Source organism: Falco biarmicus, chromosome 11 (assembly GCF_023638135.1).
Source record: "Falco biarmicus isolate bFalBia1 chromosome 11, bFalBia1.pri, whole genome shotgun sequence".
NCBI classification, from domain to species: domain Eukaryota; kingdom Metazoa; phylum Chordata; class Aves; order Falconiformes; family Falconidae; genus Falco; species Falco biarmicus.
Window position 1 is genome coordinate 30,423,930 of NC_079298.1, and position 21,151 is coordinate 30,445,080.

Below are 21,151 nucleotides of genomic sequence, written 5' to 3' on the forward strand. Positions count from 1 at the left end.
ATTCACGGAACGGCGGAGGTTGGAAGGCACCTCTGGCAGTCAGTTTGTCCAGCCCCTTGCTCAGGTAGAGTTAAGATTTTTGTCAAAGCGTGTGACTTTTCGGCTCTCCTCCTAACGTGGGCTGCCACTTAGCCCCCAGCACGGTCCCCAAGAGGGTTTGGAGCAGAACCGCGTCACGCCTGCCCAGCTGCGGCACAGCGCTGAACGCAGCTTGGCTGGAGCTCTGGGCACAGCTCCTTCTCGCTGAGCAGTTCAGGGCACTGCCCAAATGCCCGGGGACACAGTCCCGCTCCCCTGCTGGGCTCAGCGGCTGCCGGCGGCGCAGCAAGTGCGAGCAGCACATTTCCAAACCCGCCTACACAGGTCCTGCCCAGCTCCGCCTCATCCTTCGTCACCTGCCGGGTGGGCAAGGAAGGGCGTTGTGACATCACAGAACCTGGCGTGACATCAGCCCATGGCTTGTCTCACCGGCAACCCTTGCAAGCGCAGACAGTCAGGGCAGCCCCTCGCACCTGGTGGTCAGTCCCTGAAGTCTGCTCAGGGCGACAGCCCAAGCCAGCTTGTGCATCCAGATTTTTTCTCTCAGGAGAGAAAATGAAGTGGCTCTGCCTCGTTGCCTCCCTGAGCATGGCTCTCTGTGTGGCAGTTCCAGCTATTGGTGGCCTTGACCTTTCTAGCTACTACAGCTGGATCACAAGCAAGATCAACATCCTTCATGATGTCCTGAAGGAAGTGCTGATTGTCGCAGAGAGCATGGCCGCCGAATGGATGAGCACCATTGGCCTTCGCATCCCCCGCAGCTGGGTCAGGTCCAGGCTGGGCATCTTTCCCAAGGGTCTGAAGCAAGCACCCTTCGACGCAGAGAGCATGGCCGCCGAATGGACGAGCACCATTGGCCTTCGCAACCCCCGCAGCAGGGTGAGGGTCAGGATGGGTGTCTATCCCGAGGGCCTGAAGCAACCACCCGTCGGCGCAGAGAGCACGGCCTCTGACCTGCCCCACACTCTGGTCTGGCTTTGGAACTGCCTTGCCCAGGTGGACATGACCTGGCTGCTTTGCAAATCCGGGCAAATCGTGTGGCCGCTCATCATGGCTTGGATTGAACTTAACCTCTGGAGACAATGGAGCAGACGCCAGTAACAGGAGACGCCGGGAACAGGTGAGCGATCGAGACCAGTCGCGCAGGAAGGGATTGGGTTTTGGGGAGCAGGGAACCGCAACAGCCTTGGCCCAGAAGGCTTGCAATGAGAAAACAAACCCCAGCACGGGCAAGAAAGCCTCAGCAAGGCCCCGACAGGTCCTCTGCCTCTTCCCCAGGGACACACCAGGCCGCAGGGCTGAAACCCTCCCCAGCCCCCAGCATGACACAGGGCCTGCCAGAGCTTTCCTCAGCCCAGCGTGCTGCCCAGAGCAGACTGGCAAGGCGCGAGCTCTTCTGGAGGAAGCCAAGTCCAGCAGGACACTTCTTGGCCCCCCAAGTCCCCGTCTGTCTCATCGTGCTCCCGGCCCCTGTCCTTCCCAGGGAAGGGGATGGACGGCCTCATCTTCCGTGCGGACAGGCAGCCGGGAAAAGGGCACCTTCTCCAGACACAAACTGCTCTGCCGGCTGGACGCCCAAAACACCTGCCTGCTCAGGCTCCTGAGGACTGTTTACCGCCTCTGCCTGAAAGAGCTCCGGCACCAGTACTACAAGAGTGTACTGTGAGGTGCCGCATGGGTGCCTGCGTCCCAGGAGGAGGGCCCCGCATCCCGGCAGGGTGCCCGTGTCCCCGTGAGCTTCCCGGTGGGTGCGCGTGTCCCACTGAGGTGCCTGGTGCGTGCCCTTGTCCTCAGTGAGGGGTGTGGGGGTTGCTCCCCACGTCCCAGAAAGGTGGCCATGGCCAGTGCCTCCCCGCGACCCACTGGGTTCCTTAGGACCTCCAAGGTTGGTGCAAGGGCAAGCATCCCACTAGGCAGAGGGTCAGGTGTTAGGGACCCGGTGGATAACAGTTCCGCCCGTGGCATTTTCACCCAGCTAACAGTGACTTCTCTTCAGGGTGACCGCCGGCTGCTGCCTCAGGCCATGCCTCAGCCCACCAAAGGCTCCTGGGATGAGGGCCCCTCCACAGACCTCAGCCTCCTCCGCTGGCTGGAGGCCATTACCTGGGCCCCGGTGACCATCTTCCCGCAAGGTGGCCATGGCCATGGCCCACGGGTGACCACGCCATCGGTGGGCCGCCTGTGCCTGCCCTGCACAACAGCCAACGGGCATTCGGCGAGGACCTCTGCGCAGGGCCCCTTCGACACCCTCCCCAAGGTGCTGCCAGGGCCCACCGGCATCCCAAAGGCCAGGGCTCATCTCCGTCTCCTCGAAGCGGACAGCCAGAGCATGCCTGTGCAGCAGACGCCGGGAAACTCGGCTAAACTCCTGCCGGGAGCAGCCTGCTTCTCAGTCTTCGAGCGCTGTTCAGATCTATAAAGTGTATTTCTCCTGGAGCACGTGTCGTTTGGGTACCGAGGGGCGCCGGGGAAGCGGGAAGAGGAAATGCAGTGGTGCGAGCCAGGCTGCTCTGTGAGGGCTTGCAGAGCGTGCGCTCCAGGAGAAGCGGGAGAGCTGGGCTGGGGAGAGAACGGGCACCCATGGCTGTGAGGCGCCCCGCAGGCACCCGTGCTCCAGGAGGAGGGCCCCGCATCCCGGCAGGGTGCCCACCTCCCAGTGAGATGCCTGGTGGATGCCCATGTCCCAGCAAGGCGGCAGTGGCCGCTGCGCGCCCAGGGCCCCGCGGGCCACCTCCCTCCAGGAATGATTCTAGACTATTCGCACTCCTCATTCTCAAGGGGATACGAGCACCCGCATGCAGCAGTGCTGGCGGGCAAACGCAGCCAGCCTCCTGCCAGGAGCACCCTGCCACCTCCCTTCTCTCGCACGCTCCAGGTCAACAGAAGGCGTGCGTGGGTCGCACGAACAGCGAGGCATTTTCCTGTGGGCTCCTACACTGCCCACCTCTGGGTAAGGCAGGCGCTGGGCTGGCTTGTCAGGGTCTTGGCTGGTGTGGCACACGGCCATTTCTGCCTCGGCACCCAGCAGTTGTGCCAGGGAGAAAAGAGCAGGCCTCTGCGGGGGTGAGAGCTGCGCTGGGTCAGTCCCTGAAAGAGAAATAATGAACGGGGCTGAACGGCGGAGCTCAGGGGGCTGTGACCAGCGGCGCAGAGCCTAGCTGGAGGCCTGCAGCCAGCGGTGTTCCCCAGGGTCAGCACTGGGTCCTGTCCCGTTGAACTTATCCGTCAACGCCCTGGGGGAAGGGGCAGAGGCACCTTTGCGGGCAGCTGTGCTGGAAGTCCCCATGAGGAGGGACAGGGACACATGTCATAGCCAAGCTCGGGGACGCAGGAGAAGGGATGAAGCTGGCACCAGCTCAGCTGCCAGCTGAACCTGGAGCACAGTGGCCCACCAGCACCAGAGACCAAGGCCTTCAGGAGCCCCGTGGTGGGCGTGCAAGTGTCACGCTTGTGGCTAAGGAGACGGACAGCAGGGAAGCCTTTGGCTTTCTCAGTGCTGAAAATACTTGAAAATTCACGGAACGGCGGAGGTTGGAAGGCACCTCTGGCAGTCAGTTTGTCCAGCCCCTTGCTCAGGTAGAGGTAAGATTTTTGTCAAAGCATGTGACTTTTCGGCTCTCCTCCTAACGTGGGCTGCCACTTAGCCCCCAGCAGGGTCCCCAAGAGGGTTTGGAGCAGAACCGCGTCACGCCTGCCCAGCTGCGGCACAGCGCTGAACGCAGCTTGGCTGGAGCTCTGGGCACAGCTCCTTCTCCGCTGAGCAGTTCAGGGCACTGCCCAAATGCCCGGGGACACAGGTCCCGCTCCCCTGCTGGGCTCAGCGGCTGCCGGCGCGCAGCAAGTGCGAGCAGCACATTCCAAACCCGCCTACACAGGTCCTGCCCAGCTCCGCCTCATCCTTCGTCACCTGCCGGGTGGGCAAGGAAGGGCGTTGTGACATCACAGAACCTGGCGTGACATCAGCCCATGGCTTGTCTCACGGCAACCCTTGCAAGCGCAGACAGTCAGGGCAGCCCCTCGCACCTGGTGGTCAGTCCCTGAAGTCTGCTCAGGGCGACAGCCCAAGCCAGCTTGTGCATCCAGATTTTTCTCTCAGGAGAGAAAATGAAGTGGCTCTGCCTCGTTGCCTCCCTGAGCATGGCTCTCTGTGTGGCAGTTCCAGCTATTGGTGGCCTTGACCTTTCTAGCTACTACAGCTGGATCACAAGCAAGATCAACATCCTTCATGATGTCCTGAAGGAAGTGCTGATTGTCGCAGAGAGCATGGCCGCCGAATGGATGAGCACCATTGGCCTTCGCATCCCCCGCAGCTGGGGTCAGGTCCAGGCTGGGCATCTTTCCCAAGGGTCTGAAGCAAGCACCCTTCGACGCAGAGAGCATGGCCGCCGAGATGGACGAGCACCATTGGCCTTCGCAACCCCCGCAGCAGGGTGAGGGTCAGGATGGGTGTCTATCCCGAGGGCCTGAAGCAACCACCCGTCGGCGCAGAGAGCACGGCCTCTGACCTGCCCCACACTCTGGTCTGGCTTTGGAACTGCCTTGCCCAGGTGGACATGACCTGGCTGCTTTGCAAATCCGGGCAAATCGTGTGGCCGCTCATCATGGCTTGGATTGAACTTAACCTCTGGAGACAATGGAGCAGACGCCAGTAACAGGAGACGCCGGGAACAGGTGAGCGATCGAGACCAGTCGCGCAGGAAGGGATTGGGTTTTGGGGAGCAGGGAACCGCAACAGCCTTGGCCCAGAAGGCTTGCAATGAGAAAACAAACCCCAGCACGGGCAAGAAAGCCTCAGCAAGGCCCCGACAGGTCCTCTGCCTCTTCCCCAGGGACACACCAGGCCGCAGGGCTGAAACCCTCCCCAGCCCCCAGCATGACACAGGGCCTGCCAGAGCTTTCCTCAGCCCAGCGTGCTGCCCAGAGCAGACTGGCAAGGCGCGAGCTCTTCTGGAGGAAGCCAAGTCCAGCAGGACACTTCTTGGCCCCCCAGGTCCCCGTCTGTCTCATCGTGCTCCCGGCCCTGTCCTTCCCAGGGAAGGGGATGGACGGCCTCATCTTCCGTGCGGACAGGCAGCCGGGAAAAGGGCACCTTCTCCAGACACAAACTGCTCTGCCGGCTGGACGCCCAAAACACCTGCCTGCTCAGGCTCCTGAGGACTGTTTACCGCCTCTGCCTGAAAGAGCTCCGGCACCAGTACTACAAGAGTGTACTGTGAGGTGCCGCATGGGTGCCTGCGTCCCAGGAGGAGGGCCCCGCATCCCGGCAGGGTGCCCGTGTCCCCGTGAGCTTCCCGGTGGGTGCGCGTGTCCCACTGAGGTGCCTGGTGCGTGCCCTTGTCTCAGTGAGGGGTGTGGGGGTTGCTCCCCACGTCCCAGAAAGGTGGCCATGGCCAGTGCCTCCCCGCGACCCACTGGGTTCCTTAGGACCTCCAAGGTTGGTGCAAGGGCAAGCATCCCACTAGGCAGAGGGTCAGGTGTTAGGGACCCGGTGGATAACAGTTCCGCCCGTGGCATTTTCACCCAGCTAACAGTGACTTCTCTTCAGGGTGACCGCCGGCTGCTGCCTCAGGCCATGCCTCAGCCCACCAAAGGCTCCTGGGATGAGGGCCCCTCCACAGACCTCAGCCTCCTCCGCTGGCTGGAGGCCATTACCTGGGCCCCGGTGACCATCTTCCCGCAAGGTGGCCATGGCCATGGCCCACGGGTGACCACGCCATCGGTGGGCCGCCTGTGCCTGCCCTGCACAACAGCCAACGGGCATTCGGCGAGGACCTCTGCGCAGGGCCCCTTCGACACCCTCCCCAAGGTGCTGCCAGGGCCCACCGGCATCCCAAAGGCCAGGGCTCATCTCCGTCTCCTCGAAGCGGACAGCCAGAGCATGCCTGTGCAGCAGACGCCCGGGAAACTCGGCTAAACTCCTGCCGGGAGCAGCCTGCTTTCTCAGTCTTCGAGCGCTGTTCAGATCTATAAAGTGTATTTCTCCTGGAGCACGGTCGTTTTGGGGTACCGAGGGGCGCCGGGGAAGCGGGAAGAGGAAATGCAGTGGTGCGAGCCAGGCTGCTCTGTGAGGGCTTGCAGAGCGTGCGCTCCAGGAGAAGCGGGAGAGCTGGGCTGGGAGAGAACGGGCACCCATGGCTGTGAGGCGCCCCGCAGCACCCGTGCTCCAGGAGGAGGGCCCCGCATCCCGGCAGGGTGCCCACCTCCCAGTGAGATGCCTGGTGGATGCCCATGTCCCCAGCAAGGCGGGCAGTGGCCGCTGCGCGCCCAGGGCCCCGCGGGCCACCTCCCTCCAGGAATGATTCTAGACTATTCGCACTCCTCATTCTCAAGGGGATACGAGCACCCGCAATGCAGCAGTGCTGGCGGGCAAACGCAGCCAGCCTCCTGCCAGGAGCACCCTGCCACCTCCCTTCTCTCGCACGCTCCAGGTCAACAGAAGGCGTGCGTGGGTCGCACGAACCAGCGAGGCATTTTCCTGTGGGCTCCTACACTGCCCACCTCTGGGTAAGGCAGGGCGCTGGGCTGGCTTGTCAGGGTCTTGGCTGGTGTGGCACACGGCCATTTCTGCCTCGGCACCCAGCAGTTGTGCCAGGGAGAAAAGAGCAGGCCTCTGCGGGGTGAGAGCTGCGCTGGGGTCAGTCCTGAAAGAGAAATAATTGAACGGGCTGAACGGCGGAGCTTCAGGGGGCTGTGACCAGCGGCGCAGAGCCTAGCTGGAGGCCTGCAGCCAGCGGTGTTCCCCAGGGTCAGCACTGGGTCCTGTCCCGTTGAACGTATCCGTCAACGCCCTGGGGGGAAGGGGCAGAGGCACCTTTGCGGGCAGCTGTGCTGGAAGTCCCCATGAGGAGGGACAGGGACACATGTCATAGCCAAGCTCGGGGGACGCAGGAGAAGGGATGAAGCTGGCACCAGCTCAGCTGCCAGCTGAACCTGGAGCACAGTGGGCCCACCAGCACCAGAGACCAAGGCCTTCCAGGAGCCCCGTGTGGGCGTGCAAGTGTCACGCTTGTGGCTAAGGAGACGGACAGCAGGGAAGCCTTTGGCTTTCTCAGTGCTGAAAATACTTGAAAATTCACGGAACGGCGGAGGTTGGAAGGCACCTCTGGCAGTCAGTTTGTCCAGCCCCTGTGCTCAGGTAGAGTTAAGATTTTTGTCAAGCGTTGTGACTTTTCGGCTCTCCTCCTAACGTGGGCTGCCACTTAGCCCCCAGCACGGTCCCCAAGAGGGTTTGGAGCAGAACCGCGTCACGCCTGCCCAGCTGCGGCACAGCGCTGAACGCAGCTTGGCTGGAGCTCTGGGCACAGCTCCTTCTCGCTGAGCAGTTCAGGGCACTGCCCAAATGCCCGGGGACACAGTCCCGCTCCCCTGCTGGGCTCAGCGGCTGCCGGCGGCGCAGCAAGTGCGAGCAGCACATTTTCCAAACCCGCCTACACAGGTCCTGCCCAGCTCCGCCTCATCCTTCGTCACCTGCCGGGTGGGCAAGGAAGGGCGTTGTGACATCACAGAACCTGGCGTGACATCAGCCCATGGCTTGTCTCACCGGCAACCCTTGCAAGCGCAGACAGTCAGGGCAGCCCTCGCACCTGGTGGTCAGTCCCTGAAGTCTGCTCAGGGCGACAGCCCAAGCCAGCTTGTGCATCCAGATTTTTTCTCTCAGGAGAGAAAATGAAGTGGCTCTGCCTCGTTGCCTCCCTGAGCATGGCTCTCTGTGTGGCAGTTCCAGCTATTGGTGGCCTTGACCTTTCTAGCTACGACAGCTGGATCACAAGCAAGATCAACATCCTTCATGATGTCCTGAAGGAAGTGCTGATTGTCGCAGAGAGCATGGCCGCCGAATGGATGAGCACCATTGGCCTTCGCATCCCCCGCAGCTGGGTCAGGTCCAGGCCTGGGCATCTTTCCCAAGGGTCTGAAGCAAGCACCCTTCGACGCAGAGAGCATGGCCGCCGAATGGACGAGCACCATTGGCCTTCGCAACCCCCGCAGCAGGGTGAGGGGTCAGGATGGTGTCTATCCCGAGGGCCTGAAGCAACCACCCGTCGGCGCAGAGAGCACGGCCTCTGACCTGCCCCACACTCTGGTCTGGCTTTGGAACTGCCTTGCCCAGGTGGACATGACCTGGCTGCTTTGCAAATCCGGGCAAATCGTGTGGCCGCTCATCATGGCTTGGATTGAACTTAACCTCTGGAGACAATGGAGCAGACGCCAGTAACAGGAGACGCCGGGAACAGGTGAGCGATCGAGACCAGTCGCGCAGGAAGGGATTGGGTTTTGGGGAGCAGGGAACCGCAACAGCCTTGGCCCAGAAGGCTTGCAATGAGAAAACAAACCCCAGCACGGGCAAGAAGCCTCAGCAAGGCCCCGACAGGTCCTCTGCCTCTTCCCAGGGACACACCAGGCCGCAGGGCTGAAACCCTCCCCAGCCCCAGCATGACACAGGGCCTGCCAGAGCTTTCCTCAGCCCAGCGTGCTGCCCAGAGCAGACTGGCCAAGGCGCGAGCTCTTCTGGAGGAAGCCAAGTCCAGCAGGACACTTCTTGGCCCCCCAGGTCCCCGTCTGGTCTCATCGTGCTCCCGGCCCTGTCCTTCCCAGGGAAGGGGATGGACGGCCTCATCTTCCGTGCGGACAGGCAGCCGGGAAAAGGGCACCTTCTCCAGACACAAACTGCTCTGCCGGCTGGACGCCCAAAACACCTGCCTGCTCAGGCTCCTGAGGACTGTTTGACCGCCTCTGCCTGAAAGAGCTCCGGCACCAGTACTACAAGAGTGTACTGTGAGGTGCCGCATGGGTGCCTGCATCCCAGGAGGAGGGCCCCGCATCCCGGCAGGGTGCCCGTGTCCCCGTGAGCTTCCCGGTGGGGTGCGCGTGTCCCACTGAGGGTGCCTGGTGCGTGCCCTTGTCTCAGTGAGGGGTGTGGGGGTTGCTCCCCACGTCCCAGAAAGGTGGCCATGGCCAGTGCCTCCCCGCGACCCACTGGGTTCCTTAGGACCTCCAAGGTTGGTGCAAGGGCAAGCATCCCACTAGGCAGAGGGTCAGGTGTTAGGGACCCCGGTGGATAACAGTTCCGCCCGTGGCATTTTCACCCAGCTAACAGTGACTTCTCTTCAGGGTGACCGCCGGCTGCTGCCTCAGGCCATGCCTCAGCCCACCAAAGGCTCCTGGATGAGGGCCCCTCCACAGACCTCAGCCTCCTCCGCTGGCTGGAGGCCATTACCTGGGCCCCGGTGACCATCTTCCCGCAAGGTGGCCATGGCCCATGGCCCACGGGTGACCACGCCATCGGTGGGCCGCCTGTGCCTGCCCTGCACAACAGCCAACGGGCATTCGGCGAGGACCTCTGCGCAGGGCCCCTTCGACACCCTCCCCAAGGTGCTGCCAGGGCCCACCGGCATCCCAAAGGCCAGGGCTCATCTCCGTCTCCTCGAAGCGGACAGCCAGAGCATGCCTGTGCAGCAGACGCCCGGAAACTCGGCTAAACTCCTGCCGGGAGCAGCCTGCTTTCTCAGTCTTCGAGCGCTGTTCAGATCTATAAAGTGTATTTCTCTGGAGCACGTGTCGTTTGGGTACCGAGGGGCGCCGGGGAAGCGGGAAGAGGAAATGCAGTGGTGCGAGCCAGCTGCTCTGTGAGGGCTTGCAGAGCGTGCGCTCCAGGAGAAGCGGAGAGCTGGGCTGGGAGAGAACGGGCACCCTGGCTGTGAGGCGCCCCGCAGGCACCCGTGCTCCAGGAGGAGGGCCCCGCATCCCGGCAGGGTGCCCACCTCCCAGTGAGATGCCTGGTGGATGCCCATGTCCCAGCAAGGCGGCAGTGGCCGCTGCGCGCCCCAGGGCCCCCGCGGGCCACCTCCCTCCAGGAATGATTCTAGACTATTCGCACTCCTCATTCTCAAGGGGATACGAGCACCCGCATGCAGCAGTGCTGGCGGGCAAACGCAGCCAGCCTCCTGCCAGGAGCACCCTGCCACCTCCCTTCTCTCGCACGCTCCAGGTCAATAGAAGGCGTGCGTGGGTCGCGACGAACAGCGAGGCATTTTCCTGTGGGCTCCTACACTGCCCACCTCTGGGTAAGGCAGGCGCTGGGCTGGCTTGTCAGGGTCTTGGCTGGTGTGGCACACGGCCATTTCTGCCTCGGCACCCAGCAGTTGTGCCAGGGAGAAAAGAGCAGGCCTCTGCGGGGTGAGAGCTGCGCTGGGTCAGTCCTGAAAGAGAAATAATGAACGGGCTGAACGGCGGAGCTCAGGGGGCTGTGACCAGCGGCGCAGAGCCTAGCTGGAGGCCTGCAGCCAGCGGTGTTCCCCAGGGTCAGCACTGGGTCCTGTCCCGTTGAACTTATCCGTCAACGCCCTGGGGGAAGGGGCAGAGGCACCTTTGCGGGCAGCTGTGCTGGAAGTCCCCATGAGGAGGGACAGAGCCAAGCTCGGGGACGCAGGAGAAGGGATGAAGCTGGCACCAGCTCAGCTGCCAGCTGAACCTGGAGCACAGTGGCCCACCAGCACCAGAGACCAAGGCCTTCCAGGAGCCCCGTGTGGGCGTGCAAGTGTCACGCTTGTGGCTAAGGAGACGGACAGCAGGGAAGCCTTTGGCTTTCTCAGTGCTGAAAATACTTGAAAATTCACGGAACGGCGGAGGTTGGAAGGCACCTCTGGCAGTCAGTTTGTCCAGCCCCTTGCTCAGGTAGAGTTAAGATTTTTGTCAAAGCATGTGACTTTTCGGCTCTCCTCCTAACGTGGGCTGCCACTTAGCCCCCAGCACGGTCCCCAAGAGGGTTTGGAGCAGAACCGCGTCACGCCTGCCCAGCTGCGGCACAGCGCTGAACGCAGCTTGGCTGGAGCTCTGGGCACAGCTCCTTCTCGCTGAGCAGTTCAGGGCACTGCCCAAATGCCCGGGGACACAGTCCCGCTCCCCTGCTGGGCTCAGCGGCTGCCGGCGGCGCAGCAAGTGCGAGCAGCACATTTCCAAACCCGCCTACACAGGTCCTGCCCAGCTCCGCCTCATCCTTCGTCACCTGCCGGGTGGGCAAGGAAGGGCGTTGTGACATCACAGAACCTGGCGTGACATCAGCCCATGGCTTGTCTCACCGGCAAGCCTTGCAAGCGCAGACAGTCAGGGCAGCCCCTCGCACCTGGTGGTCAGTCCCTGAAGTCTGCTCAGGGCGACAGCCCAAGCCAGCTTGTGCATCCAGATTTTTTCTCTCAGGAGAGAAAATGAAGTGGCTCTGCCTCGTTGCCTCCCTGAGCATGGCTCTCTGTGTGGCAGTTCCAGCTATTGGTGGCCTTGACCTTTCTAGCTACTACAGCTGGATCACAAGCAAGATCAACATCCTTCATGATGTCCTGAAGGAAGTGCTGATTGTCGCAGAGAGCATGGCCGCCGAATGGATGAGCACCATTGGCCTTCGCATCCCCCGCAGCTGGGTCAGGTCCAGGCTGGGCATCTTTCCCAAGGGTCTGAAGCAAGCACCCTTCGACGCAGAGAGCATGGCCGCCGAATGGACGAGCACCATTGGCCTTCGCAACCCCCGCAGCAGGGTGAGGGTCAGGATGGGTGTCTATCCCGAGGGCCTGAAGCAACCACCCGTCGGCGCAGAGAGCACGGCCTCTGACCTGCCCCACACTCTGGTCTGGCTTTGGAACTGCCTTGCCCAGGTGGACATGACCTGGCTGCTTTGCAAATCCGGGCAAATCGTGTGGCCGCTCATCATGGCTTGGATTGAACTTAACCTCTGGAGACAATGGAGCAGACGCCAGTAACAGGAGACGCCGGGAACAGGTGAGCGATCGAGACCAGTCGCGCAGGAAGGGATTGGGTTTTGGGGAGCAGGGAACCGCAACAGCCTTGGCCCAGAAGGCTTGCAATGAGAAAACAAACCCCAGCACGGGCAAGAAAGCCTCAGCAAGGCCCCGACAGGTCCTCTGCCTCTTCCCCAGGGACACACCAGGCCGCAGGGCTGAAACCCTCCCCAGCCCCCAGCATGACACAGGGCCTGCCAGAGCTTTCCTCAGCCCAGCGTGCTGCCCAGAGCAGACTGGCAAGGCGCGAGCTCTTCTGGAGGAAGCCAAGTCCAGCAGGACACTTCTTGGCCCCCCAGGTCCCCGTCTGTCTCATCGTGCTCCCGGCCCTGTCCTTCCCAGGGAAGGGGATGGACGGCCTCATCTTCCGTGCGGACAGGCAGCCGGGAAAAGGGCACCTTCTCCAGACACAAACTGCTCTGCCGGCTGGACGCCCAAAACACCTGCCTGCTCAGGCTCCTGAGGACTGTTTACCGCCTCTGCCTGAAAGAGCTCCGGCACCAGTACTACAAGAGTGTACTGTGAGGTGCCGCATGGGTGCCTGCGTCCCAGGAGGAGGGCCCCGCATCCCGGCAGGGTGCCCGTGTCCCCGTGAGCTTCCCGGTGGGTGCGCGTGTCCCACTGAGGTGCCTGGTGCGTGCCCTTGTCTCAGTGAGGGGTGTGGGGGTTGCTCCCCACGTCCCAGAAAGGTGGCCATGGCCAGTGCCTCCCCGCGACCCACTGGGTTCCTTAGGACCTCCAAGGTTGGTGCAAGGGCAAGCATCCCACTAGGCAGAGGGTCAGGTGTTAGGGACCCGGTGGATAACAGTTCCGCCCGTGGCATTTTCACCCAGCTAACAGTGACTTCTCTTCAGGGTGACCGCCGGCTGCTGCCTCAGGCCATGCCTCAGCCCACCAAAGGCTCCTGGGATGAGGGCCCCTCCACAGACCTCAGCCTCCTCCGCTGGCTGGAGGCCATTACCTGGGCCCCGGTGACCATCTTCCCGCAAGGTGGCCATGGCCATGGCCCACGGGTGACCACGCCATCGGTGGGCCGCCTGTGCCTGCCCTGCACAACAGCCAACGGGCATTCGGCGAGGACCTCTGCGCAGGGCCCCTTCGACACCCTCCCCAAGGTGCTGCCAGGGCCCACCGGCATCCCAAAGGCCAGGGCTCATCTCCGTCTCCTCGAAGCGGACAGCCAGAGCATGCCTGTGCAGCAGACGCCCGGGAAACTCGGCTAAACTCCTGCCGGGAGCAGCCTGCTTTCTCAGTCTTCGAGCGCTGTTCAGATCTATAAAGTGTATTTCTCCTGGAGCACGTGTCGTTTGGGTACCGAGGGGCGCCGGGGAAGCGGGAAGAGGAAATGCAGTGGTGCGAGCCAGGCTGCTCTGTGAGGGCTTGCAGAGCGTGCGCTCCAGGAGAAGCGGGAGAGCTGGGCTGGGAGAGAACGGGCACCCATGGCTGTGAGGCGCCCCGCAGGCACCCGTGCTCCAGGAGGAGGGCCCCGCATCCCGGCAGGGTGCCCACCTCCCAGTGAGATGCCTGGTGGATGCCCATGTCCCAGCAAGGTGGCAGTGGCCGCTGCGCGCCCAGGGCCCCGCGGGCCACCTCCCTCCAGGAATGATTCTAGACTATTCGCACTCCTCATTCTCAAGGGGATACGAGCACCCGCATGCAGCAGTGCTGGCGGGCAAACGCAGCCAGCCTCCTGCCAGGAGCACCCTGCCACCTCCCTTCTCTCGCACGCTCCAGGTCAACAGAAGGCGTGCGTGGGTCGCACGAACAGCGAGGCATTTTCCTGTGGGCTCCTACACTGCCCACCTCTGGGTAAGGCAGGCGCTGGGCTGGCTTGTCAGGGTCTTGGCTGGTGTGGCACACGGCCATTTCTGCCTCGGCACCCAGCAGTTGTGCCAGGGAGAAAAGAGCAGGCCTCTGCGGGGTGAGAGCTGCGCTGGGTCAGTCCTGAAAGAGAAATAATGAACGGGCTGAACGGCGGAGCTCAGGGGGCTGTGACCAGCGGCGCAGAGCCTAGCTGGAGGCCTGCAGCCAGCGGTGTTCCCCAGGGTCAGCACTGGGTCCTGTCCCGTTGAACTTATCCGTCAACGCCCTGGGGGAAGGGGCAGAGGCACCTTTGCGGGCAGCTGTGCTGGAAGTCCCCATGAGGAGGGACAGGGACACATGTCATAGCCAAGCTCGGGGACGCAGGAGAAGGGATGAAGCTGGCACCAGCTCAGCTGCCAGCTGAACCTGGAGCACAGTGGCCCACCAGCACCAGAGACCAAGGCCTTCCAGGAGCCCCGTGTGGGCGTGCAAGTGTCACGCTTGTGGCTAAGGAGACCGGACAGCAGGGAAGCCTTTGGCTTTCTCAGTGCTGAAAATACTTGAAAATTCACGGAACGGCGGAGGTTGGAAGGCACCTCTGGCAGTCAGTTTGTCCAGCCCCTTGCTCAGGTAGAGTTAAGATTTTTGTCAAAGCGTGTGACTTTTCGGCTCTCCTCCTAACGTGGGCTGCCACTTAGCCCCCAGCACGGTCCCCAAGAGGGTTTGGAGCAGAACCGCGTCACGCCTGCCCAGCTGCGGCACAGCGCTGAACGCAGCTTGGCTGGAGCTCTGGGCACAGCTCCTTCTCGCTGAGCAGTTCAGGGCACTGCCCAAATGCCCGGGGACACAGTCCCGCTCCCCTGCTGGGCTCAGCGGCTGCCGGCGGCGCAGCAAGTGCGAGCAGCACATTTCCAAACCCGCCTACACAGGTCCTGCCCAGCTCCGCCTCATCCTTCGTCACCTGCCGGGTGGGCAAGGAAGGGCGTTGTGACATCACAGAACCTGGCGTGACATCAGCCCATGGCTTGTCTCACCGGCAAGCCTTGCAAGCGCAGACAGTCAGGGCAGCCCCTCGCACCTGGTGGTCAGTCCCTGAAGTCTGCTCAGGGCGACAGCCCAAGCCAGCTTGTGCATCCAGATTTTTTCTCTCAGGAGAGAAAATGAAGTGGCTCTGCCTCGTTGCCTCCCTGAGCATGGCTCTCTGTGTGGCAGTTCCAGCTATTGGTGGCCTTGACCTTTCTAGCTACTACAGCTGGATCACAAGCAAGATCAACATCCTTCATGATGTCCTGAAGGAAGTGCTGATTGTCGCAGAGAGCATGGCCGCCGAATGGATGAGCACCATTGGCCTTCGCATCCCCCGCAGCTGGGTCAGGTCCAGGCTGGGCATCTTTCCCAAGGGTCTGAAGCAAGCACCCTTCGACGCAGAGAGCATGGCCGCCGAATGGACGAGCACCATTGGCCTTCGCAACCCCCGCAGCAGGGTGAGGGTCAGGATGGGTGTCTATCCCGAGGGCCTGAAGCAACCACCCGTCGGCGCAGAGAGCACGGCCTCTGACCTGCCCCACACTCTGGTCTGGCTTTGGAACTGCCTTGCCCAGGTGGACATGACCTGGCTGCTTTGCAAATCCGGGCAAATCGTGTGGCCGCTCATCATGGCTTGGATTGAACTTAACCTCTGGAGACAATGGAGCAGACGCCAGTAACAGGAGACGCCGGGAACAGGTGAGCGATCGAGACCAGTCGCGCAGGAAGGGATTGGGTTTTGGGGAGCAGGGAACCGCAACAGCCTTGGCCCAGAAGGCTTGCAATGAGAAAACAAACCCCAGCACGGGCAAGAAAGCCTCAGCAAGGCCCCGACAGGTCCTCTGCCTCTTCCCCAGGGACACACCAGGCCGCAGGGCTGAAACCCTCCCCAGCCCCCAGCATGACACAGGGCCTGCCAGAGCTTTCCTCAGCCCAGCGTGCTGCCCAGAGCAGACTGGCAAGGCGCGAGCTCTTCTGGAGGAAGCCAAGTCCAGCAGGACACTTCTTGGCCCCCCCAAGTCCCCGTCTGTCTCATCGTGCTCCCGGCCCTGTCCTTCCCAGGGAAGGGGATGGACGGCCTCATCTTCCGTGCGGACAGGCAGCCGGGAAAAGGGCACCTTCTCCAGACACAAACTGCTCTGCCGGCTGGACGCCCAAAACACCTGCCTGCTCAGGCTCCTGAGGACTGTTTACCGCCTCTGCCTGAAAGAGCTCCGGCACCAGTACTACAAGAGTGTACTGTGAGGTGCCGCATGGGTGCCTGCGTCCCAGGAGGAGGGCCCCGCATCCCGGCAGGGTGCCCGTGTCCCCGTGAGCTTCCCGGTGGGTGCGCGTGTCCCACTGAGGTGCCTGGTGCGTGCCCTTGTCTCAGTGAGGGGTGTGGGGGTTGCTCCCCACGTCCCAGAAAGGTGGCCATGGCCAGTGCCTCCCCGCGACCCACTGGGTTCCTTAGGACCTCCAAGGTTGGTGCAAGGGCAAGCATCCCACTAGGCAGAGGGTCAGGTGTTAGGGACCCGGTGGATAACAGTTCCGCCCGTGGCATTTTCACCCAGCTAACAGTGACTTCTCTTCAGGGTGACCGCCGGCTGCTGCCTCAGGCCATGCCTCAGCCCACCAAAGGCTCCTGGGATGAGGGCCCCTCCACAGACCTCAGCCTCCTCCGCTGGCTGGAGGCCATTACCTGGGCCCCGGTGACCATCTTCCCGCAAGGTGGCCATGGCCATGGCCCACGGGTGACCACGCCATCGGTGGGCCGCCTGTGCCTGCCCTGCACAACAGCCAACGGGCATTCGGCGAGGACCTCTGCGCAGGGCCCCTTCGACACCCTCCCCAAGGTGCTGCCAGGGCCCACCGGCATCCCAAAGGCCAGGGCTCATCTCCGTCTCCTCGAAGCGGACAGCCAGAGCATGCCTGTGCAGCAGACGCCCGGGAAACTCGGCTAAACTCCTGCCGGGAGCAGCCTGCTTTCTCAGTCTTCGAGCGCTGTTCAGATCTATAAAGTGTATTTCTCCTGGAGCACGTGTCGTTTGGGTACCGAGGGGCGCCGGGGAAGCGGGAAGAGGAAATGCAGTGGTGCGAGCCAGGCTGCTCTGTGAGGGCTTGCAGAGCGTGCGCTCCAGGAGAAGCGGGAGAGCTGGGCTGGGAGAGAACGGGCACCCATGGCTGTGAGGCGCCCCGCAGGCACCCGTGCTCCAGGAGGAGGGCCCCGCATCCCGGCAGGGTGCCCACCTCCCAGTGAGATGCCTGGTGGATGCCCATGTCCCAGCAAGGCGGCAGTGGCCGCTGCGCGCCCAGGGCCCCGCGGGCCACCTCCCTCCAGGAACGATTCTAGACTATTCGCACTCCTCATTCTCAAGGGGATACGAGCACCCGCATGCAGCAGTGCTGGCGGGCAAACGCAGCCAGCCTCCTGCCAGGAGCACCCTGCCACCTCCCTTCTCTCGCACGCTCCAGGTCAACAGAAGGCGTGCGTGGGTCGCACGAACAGCGAGGCATTTTCCTGTGGGCTCCTACACTGCCCACCTCTGGGTAAGGCAGGCGCTGGGCTGGCTTGTCAGGGTCTTGGCTGGTGTGGCACACGGCCATTTCTGCCTCGGCACCCAGCAGTTGTGCCAGGGAGAAAAGAGCAGGCCTCTGCGGGGTGAGAGCTGCGCTGGGTCAGTCCTGAAAGAGAAATAATGAACGGGCTGAACGGCGGAGCTCAGGGGGCTGTGACCAGCGGCGCAGAGCCTAGCTGGAGGCCTGCAGCCAGCGGTGTTCCCCAGGGTCAGCACTGGGTCCTGTCCCGTTGAACTTATCCGTCAACGCCCTGGGGGAAGGGGCAGAGGCACCTTTGCGGGCAGCTGTGCTGGAAGTCCCCATGAGGAGGGACAGGGACACATGTCATAGCCAAGCTCGGGGACGCAGGAGAAGGGATGAAGCTGGCACCAGCTCAGCTGCCAGCTGAACCTGGAGCACAGTGGCCCACCAGCACCAGAGACCAAGGCCTTCCAGGAGCCCCGTGTGGGCGTGCAAGTGTCACGCTTGTGGCTAAGGAGACGGACAGCAGGGAAGCCTTTGGCTTTCTCAGTGCTGAAAATACTTGAAAATTCACGGAACGGCGGAGGTTGGAAGGCACCTCTGGCAGTCAGTTTGTCCAGCCCCTTGCTCAGGTAGAGTTAAGATTTTTGTCAAAGCGTGTGACTTTTCGGCTCTCCTCCTAACATGGGCTGCCACTTAGCCCCCAGCACGGTCCCCAAGAGGGTTTGGAGCAGAACCGCGTCACGCCTGCCCAGCTGCGGCACAGCGCTGAACGCAGCTTGGCTGGAGCTCTGGGCACAGCTCCTTCTCGCTGAGCAGTTCAGGGCACTGCCCAAATGCCCGGGGACACAGTCCCGCTCCCCTGCTGGGCTCAGCGGCTGCCGGCGGCGCAGCAAGTGCGAGCAGCACATTTCCAAACCCGCCTACACAGGTCCTGCCCAGCTCCGCCTCATCCTTCGTCACCTGCCGGGTGGGCAAGGAAGGGCGTTGTGACATCACAGAACCTGGCGTGACATCAGCCCATGGCTTGTCTCACCGGCAAGCCTTGCAAGCGCAGACAGTCAGGGCAGCCCCTCGCACCTGGTGGTCAGTCCCTGAAGTCTGCTCAGGGCGACAGCCCAAGCCAGCTTGTGCATCCAGATTTTTTCTCTCAGGAGAGAAAATGAAGTGGCTCTGCCTCGTTGCCTCCCTGAGCATGGCTCTCTGTGTGGCAGTTCCAGCTATTGGTGGCCTTGACCTTTCTAGCTACTACAGCTGGATCACAAGCAAGATCAACATCCTTCATGATGTCCTGAAGGAAGTGCTGATTGTCGCAGAGAGCATGGCCGCCGAATGGATGAGCACCATTGGCCTTCGCATCCCCCGCAGCTGGGTCAGGTCCAGGCTGGGCATCTTTCCCAAGGGTCTGAAGCAAGCACCCTTCGACGCAGAGAGCATGGCCGCCGAATGGACGAGCACCATTGGCCTTCGCAACCCCCGCAGCAGGGTGAGGGTCAGGATGGGTGTCTATCCCGAGGGCCTGAAGCAACCACCCGTCGGCGCAGAGAGCACGGCCTCTGACCTGCCCCACACTCTGGTCTGGCTTTGGAACTGCCTTGCCCAGGTGGACATGACCTGGCTGCTTTGCAAATCCGGGCAAATCGTGTGGCCGCTCATCATGGCTTGGATTGAACTTAACCTCTGGAGACAATGGAGCAGACGCCAGTAACAGGAGACGCCGGGAACAGGTGAGCGATCGAGACCAGTCGCGCAGGAAGGGATTGGGTTTTGGGGAGCAGGGAACCGCAACAGCCTTGGCCCAGAAGGCTTGCAATGAGAAAACAAACCCCAGCACGGGCAAGAAAGCCTCAGCAAGGCCCCGACAGGTCCTCTGCCTCTTCCCCAGGGACACACCAGGCCGCAGGGCTGAAACCCTCCCCAGCCCCCAGCATGACACAGGGCCTGCCAGAGCTTTCCTCAGCCCAGCGTGCTGCCCAGAGCAGACTGGCAAGGCGCGAGCTCTTCTGGAGGAAGCCAAGTCCAGCAGGACACTTCTTGGCCCCCCAGGTCCCCGTCTGTCTCATCGTGCTCCCGGCCCTGTCCTTCCCAGGGAAGGGGATGGACGGCCTCATCTTCCGTGCGGACAGGCAGCCGGGAAAAGGGCACCTTCTCCAGACACAAACTGCTCTGCCGGCTGGACGCCCAAAACACCTGCCTGCTCAGGCTCCTGAGGACTGTTTACCGCCTCTGCCTGAAAGAGCTCCGGCACCAGTACTACAAGAGTGTACTGTGAGGTGCCGCATGGGTGCCTGCGTCCCAGGAGGAGGGCCCCGCATCCCGGCAGGGTGCCCGTGTCCCCGTGAGCTTCCCGGTGGGTGCGCGTGTCCCACTGAGGTGCCTGGTGCGTGCCCTTGTCTCAGTGAGGGGTGTGGGGGTTGCTCCCCACGTCCCAGAAAGGTGGCCATGGCCAGTGCCTCCCCGCGACCCACTGGGTTCCTTAGGACCTCCAAGGTTGGTGCAAGGGCAAGCATCCCACTAGGCAGAGGGTCAGGTGTTAGGGACCCGGTGGATAACAGTTCCGCCCGTGGCATTTTCACCCAGCTAACAGTGACTTCTCTTCAGGGTGACCGCCGGCTGCTGCCTCAGGCCATGCCTCAGCCCACCAAAGGCTCCTGGGATGAGGGCCCCTCCACAGACCTCAGCCTCCTCCGCTGGCTGGAGGCCATTACCTGGGCCCCGGTGACCATCTTCCCGCAAGGTGGCCATGGCCATGGCCCACGGGTGACCACGCCATCGGTGGGCCGCCTGTGCCTGCCCTGCACAACAGCCAACGGGCATTCGGCGAGGACCTCTGCGCAGGGCCCCTTCGACACCCTCCCCAAGGTGCTGCCAGGGCCCACCGGCATCCCAAAGGCCAGGGCTCATCTCCGTCTCCTCGAAGCGGACAGCCAGAGCATGCCTGTGCAGCAGACGCCCGGGAAACTCGGCTAAACTCCTGCCGGGAGCAGCCTGCTTTCTCAGTCTTCGAGCGCTGTTCAGATCTATAAAGTGTATTTCTCCTGGAGCACGTGTCGTTTGGGTACCGAGGGGCGCCGGGGAAGCGGGAAGAGGAAATGCAGTGGTGCGAGCCAGGCTGCTCTGTGAGGGCTTGCAGAGCGTGCGCTCCAGGAGAAGCGGGAGAGCTGGGCTGGGAGAGAACGGGCACCCATGGCTGTGAGGCGCCCCGCAGGCACCCGTGCTCCAGGAGGAGGGCCCCGCATCCCGGCAGGGTGCCCACCTCCCAGTGAGATGCCTGGTGGATGCCCATGTCCCAGCAAGGCGGCAGTGGCCGCTGCGCGCCCAGGGCCCCGCGGGCCACCTCCCTCCAGGAATGATTCTAGACTATTCGCACTCCTCATTCTCAAGGGGATACGAGCACCCGCATGCAGCAGTGCTGGCGGGCAAACGCAGCCAGCCTCCTGCCAGGAGCACCCTGCCACCTCCCTTCTCTCGCACGCTCCAGGTCAACAGAAGGCGTGCGTGGGTCGCACGAACAGCGAGGCATTTTCCTGTGGGCTCCTACACTGCCCACCTCTGGGTAAGGCAGGCGCTGGGCTGGCTTGTCAGGGTCTTGGCTGGTGTGGCACACGGCCATTTCTGCCTCGGCACCCAGCAGTTGTGCCAGGGAGAAAAGAGCAGGCCTCTGCGGGGTGAGAGCTGCGCTGGGTCAGTCCTGAAAGAGAAATAATGAACGGGCTGAACGGCGGAGCTCAGGGGGCTGTGACCAGCGGCGCAGAGCCTAGCTGGAGGCCTGCAGCCAGCGGTGTTCCCCAGGGTCAGCACTGGGTCCTGTCCCGTTGAACTTATCCGTCAACGCCCTGGGGGAAGGGGCAGAGGCACCTTTGCGGGCAGCTGTGCTGGAAGTCCCCATGAGGAGGGACAGGGACACATGTCATAGCCAAGCTCGGGGACGCAGGAGAAGGGATGAAGCTGGCACCAGCTCAGCTGCCAGCTGAACC